We start from the raw sequence: 5,484 nt of genomic DNA on the forward strand, positions 1-5,484 counted from the left end.
TCAAAATCAGGCAGGCTGGGTACAGATATCACCTAGAAGAGCCAGACAACTTTGAGAATCTTCTCTTATTTGCCTGACCAGTGATTAAAAGATAGACACTGTTATCTACTTAATCACCAGATATCCTGAGGTTGGCCTAAGACTGTAAGAATCTTATTGTTGCTTGCTCTCTGTAGGTAAACAACTGTTTCCCATGGTTATCCTGAAACCTTAATATAAAACATCTATATGTGACTCCCTAAAGTTTAAATTCTAAAGTAAAAGATATATTCTATGTGTTCTGCTGTTACTTAGGAGTTAATAAATTGGCTCAGTTCTTCCAGGGCAAGAACCCTTATTAGGGTAATATCCCTCTATTCTTCCCATTTATGTTCCTTTTCCTCTGTCCCTCTTATGCCTTCTTCTGCTTCATTCCTTTCCTTGTTTCTCACCTTCCATTCTTATTTCCCTTCTAATGCTCTCAGGGTTTTGTGTTGAAATAATTAGGAGGCAATGAAGGGAAACAAACTAGCATGGTTCAGGGAGGGGGAGAAAGCACATTGCCCACTTGTGGGGAGCAATGCTGTGGTCTGGGAAGCAGTGAGGGGTGATCATTTCTCTAGGATCAAGGAAGGGGGAGGGGGTATAGTTGTGGAGGTCGCCTAGAAAGGGGTTCTTCATTGTCCATTCTCTTCTGCTGCATTTGCAAAGAACTTCATCCAGGAATCCATGTGGCAGAAGTCTGATGAAGACAGCCAAGAGACTTTGGCAGCTGAGGGGCAGGGGATAAGATTTGAGTGTCTGATGGTGCCCGGTTATCAAAAGATATAGTGTCTGGGGTCTTAAAGGCTTGAAGGTAAACAAGCGGCCAGCTAGCTCAGAAGCAACAAAGCCCACATGGAAGAAGCACACCAGCCTGTGCGATCCTGAGGTTTTGAAGGGATCAGGTATCAGGCATCATCAGAACAAAAAATCTTACCCAAGTGAACGAGGCGGGTAGTGTGAAGTGGAGACCCAAAGTCCATTTGTAAGCCACTGGAGATTTCCTTGCAGAGGGGTCTCAGGGAGGAGATGAGTCAGACAGGGTACAATGTAGCAACGATGAAAAATACAACTTTCCTCTAGTTCCTAAATGCTTCTCCCCTCCCCCCACCTCCACAATCATGATCCCAATTCTACCTTGCAAGTCTAGCTAGACCAGAGGATGTACACTGGTACAGATAGGAACTGGAAACACAGGGAATCCAGGGCAGATGATCCCTTCAGGACCAGTGGTGTGAGTAGTGATACTGGGAGGGTAAAGGGAGAGTGGGTTGGAAAGTGGGAACCGATTACAAGGATCTACATGTGACCTCCTCCCTGTGGGACGGACAACAGAAAAGTGGGTGAAGGGAGACATCGGACAGGGCAAGATATGACAAAATAATTTATAAGTTATCAAGGGTTCATGATGGAGGGGGTAGCGGGAAGGGAGGGGAAAAATGAGGACCTGATACCAGGGGCTTAAGTGGAGAGCAAATGTTTTGAGAATGATGAGGGCAATGGATGTACAAATGTGCTTTACACAATTGATGTATGTATGGATTGTGATAAGATTTGTATGAGCCCCTCATAAAATGATTCAAAAAAGACTTGCATGTCTATATTTGGTTAACATTCTTAATAAGTGTATACAGATATACTTGGAATTTCCTCTGATAGTCCTTCTTCCAGGAGGGTATTGGAATGACTGAAATTGCAGTTTCGTGCTCCTCCTATCCTGTGTTATTGGCTTATACTGCAGCATGTGCTTTTCCCTCAGTTGCCCTAAGCTTATCCTTTGTGGCATACTTACCTTCCACTTTCTCCCTGACGTCTAGGCAGTCACCCTCTCCTATCACTGTGTAAGCTGCAGGAGTTATGAGGGCCCCAGAGGGCATGGCTGTCACTCATATGCTGGGGAGCCTATGTGCAAAGCTAATGGTGCCCAACAGCAGTTAGTCATAAGACTGGCATGAAGTAGGGAGCAGAGAGCTTGAACCCATTCAGCTATCTAAAGGCCTACAGCAGCCACTGATGTATGTTTTTGATCCCTGGAAACCAAAGAGAGACCAGAATACCAGCATGCCCTGTACAAATTTAAACTCTATGCCTGAAGAACATAGCAGTGGGGGGGTCTGCCTTGGACTTTGGGGGCCAGGAGATGTGGCAAGGAATAGAAGTCAATTTCCTTTTGAGGACAGTTACCTATTGTAGTGGTTGGCAATTTGGGCCAGAGCAACCTCCTCAGGACCCTGCCCCATTCTTCTAGGCTCTCTAGTATTAGGGATAGAGTAAATATCTGACCCTCTTGCAGATAACCATTGGAATTGACCATGTACTTGGAGAATAGAACAGTTAACGTTAACTTCCATACTACTAACTTTATATCTCAATCTCTTTGGCCTATTCATCACAGTAGTGTAGCACCATCCCAGATTACCTGAAGATAGTCTCCCCAAATCACCAAGCCCTGTAATATTTCTTGTTCTCTCTTCAATTTCCACCTATAACATACACAATGTTATTATTCAATCCTTCACTCTGCTTCTATAGGGTCTTCCTTATCAAAGCAGTACACTGAGAAAGATTTGTCCTAGGGCTCTAGGTCACTTAGAGTGACCAAAACACTCCCTTCCAGTGACCCAGGCCCCTTGCCTCTCTATTCTGCTCAATTAAGCTATAGGACTTTATGGGCCAGTTTCTTTCTTTTCCCCATTGTTAAACATTTGTTATGCACAAGTTCAGCTGCAGCTTTGAGACACATATGGCTGGGAGGGCTTTTGCAGTCTACTTCCCAGCTACATTCATGATTTAACTATTGCAGTGGTGGCTTCTATCACAAGTGGGTGCTATATGATGTTCTATTTGAAAGGGGACTACGAAGGAAGCAATAGGTCGGTTGGTTAAGACTAGCAGAGGATGGGCATGTACATCATCATTTCTAAACCTCGACTAAATGTTTTAAGTCTGCAATGTTCGCTCTTACAGGTGAGTTCTTTCAAGGAAACAGATAAATGTACAGCCATCAAAAGGCGACGCCTGTGGCTGGTATGCAGGCGAATACTCCCCCTTCTTTCCTTTCCCTCCCTCAGTGGCTATCGCTCCCCTAGGTGGTATACTACCTGACCCCTTCAGACCATCCAAACGGCCTCCTTTTTCCTGCTTCCTGGCTTAGTCCCAGTGCCTAGGCGGGAGTCTGGAGGAACTAGAGGCGCCACAGCTGAGAAAACACCTCAATCCTCAGCTCCGCAGGGGGATCACACTCCGTCATGGCTCTGAGGCAGATAGTGCTCACCTGCTCTGACCACAAGCGGCTGGTGGTGGATTTGGCCTTCAGTAACATCACACCTTACGGCTATTTCTTAATTAGAGCTTAGGCTATGTCAGGGAGATAGGGGAGACTGGATGGGTACATTTGGGGGGTCATAAGTGAGCTATTTGGGGTGCAACATTGAATAAGGATGCTACTAAAGCCGCTACACCAACTGCAGATTTCACAGCCAAAGTGTGGGATGCTGTCTCGGGAGATGACCTGATGACCCTGGCCCATAAACACATGGTCAAGAGTGTGGATTTCACTCAGGATAGTAATTGTTTGTTAACTGGAGGACAAGATAAACTTTTACGCATATACGACTTGAACAAACCTGAAGCAGAGCCTAAGGAAATCAGTGGCCACATTTCTGGTATTAAAAAGGCTCCTGGCAGCTGGGTCGCAACCTCTTTGGGAGTCGAACGACCGTTTCACAGGGATTACCTGATTCTTAACAGTAGCAAAATTACAGTGATGAAGTAGCAACGAAAATAATTTTATGGTTGGGGGGTCACCACAACCTGAGGAACTGTATTAAAATGGATCACAGCATTAGGAAGGTGGAGAACCACTGGGCTACGGTCAGTGAGGATAAACAAGTTCTTCCAGCTGATGGTAAAACTGTTCACCTTTGGGATCATGTTACTATGGCAAAAGCAAAATCTCTCAATTTTAATATGTCTGTTAGCAGGATGGAGCATATTCCTGAGGGAAAGCTCTTGGTAATACCTCATGGACAATCTATTGCTTTTCATAGTGCAGTAAATTTGGATCCAGTGAAATCTTCTGAAGTTCCTGCAACCATCAATTCTGCATCCTGAGAATTTGTTGTTGCAAGAGGTGAGGATTTTAAACTTGATAAGTATGCTTATAATAGTGGAGAATTAGAATCCTACAAAGGACACTGTGGTCCTCTTCACTGTGTGAGATTCAGTCCTGATGGAGAGCTCTAAGCCAGTGGTTCGGAAGATGGAACATTGGGACGACGGCAAACTGTTGTAGGAAAAACCTATGGCCTTTGGCAATGGGTGGTTCCTGCGGATAGTGGTGAGCTGGTGAAGCCAAAAGTCAGTGTTCCAGAGACAGAAGAGGAGCTCGAAATTGTTTCAGAGAATTCAGATTCCACCTATAGTTCAACTCCTGAAGTTGAAGCCTGACCATCAGGCATATGCCAGATAGTATACAATCTACAGACTAAAACAAGCAAGCAGAGAAAAACAGCTTTCCAGAGCCACTCTCTTGAAGACAAACAAGAGCAATAAATAAAGGGGAATCTGAATTAGTTGCAGCACTGGAACTAACTTGTAAGCAAAACTCAAGAAGGCAGCCTATTGTCCTTAAGCATTAATATATGCAAGCCAACATCCAATTCATTACAATTAGATTTTTATAGCTGTTTCTTATTATAGAGGAAAAAATATATAATGGCCTATTTTTTCTGACTTTTCCCTTAAAACAGACTTTTTGCTTCAATTACAATGGGGGAATACATTATAAAGTAATTGGTTTGATAATTTTCCATTTTACACTGCTTCTGAATGCCATCTAATTGTTCTTAGTTGTCTAAATGCCTCTAAAACAAACCAAAAAAAAGGTGATGCCATCATGTTAGTGCATAACAAGATTGCTCAGAACAAAAGGTAAGGTGAAAGGAGAACTTTTGCATACCTACAGCTGTATCTCTCTGGCCAATCTGTTGTGCTGTTTACTTGGGGAAGAGGGTTAGAAGAATCACGGCTTCAGGGTCTCTTGGGCCTTAATCTCAGAGAAGCATCTTCATAGCAGAGAAAGCCATCAGTAACTCTGGGTCAGAAGTGGTCTGCTACCACTATTTTACCTTTTTCATCATTTCTCATTTGTTCAGACCTCGACATGTTTGAGACCAGCACCAAACTAGTTGCATGGAAAACGAATACCCCTTTCCGACACCGCTACTGTCCTCTTACTCTTCCATAATTTCCCTTTGTTCCATCTAGGAGCACTAGCAAGATCCATCTCATCATGCAACCCAAAGGCCCCGAATCATTTCATCCTTTGAATATAATCTCTTTTTTTCCTTTTGTGTTTCAGTACTATCTAACCCTAACCCACAAGTTATTCCTTTGTAGCTAGTGCCCTTCCTTTCAAGTCAATCACTTCTACCAAAGGAAGAGAATCTGAGCCCATACACC

General features: G+C 43.7%; 1 pseudogene; it reads left to right on the forward strand.

The window, feature by feature from the left end:
• Positions 1–3,269: 3,269 nt before the first annotated feature.
• LOC142434831 (serine-threonine kinase receptor-associated protein-like) lies at positions 3,270–4,470 on the forward strand (annotated as a pseudogene).
• The last annotated feature ends 1,014 nt before the right edge of the window (positions 4,471–5,484 follow it).

This window comes from Tenrec ecaudatus, chromosome X (assembly GCF_050624435.1).
Source record: "Tenrec ecaudatus isolate mTenEca1 chromosome X, mTenEca1.hap1, whole genome shotgun sequence".
In the NCBI taxonomy this organism is placed as follows: Eukaryota; Metazoa; Chordata; class Mammalia; order Afrosoricida; family Tenrecidae; genus Tenrec; species Tenrec ecaudatus.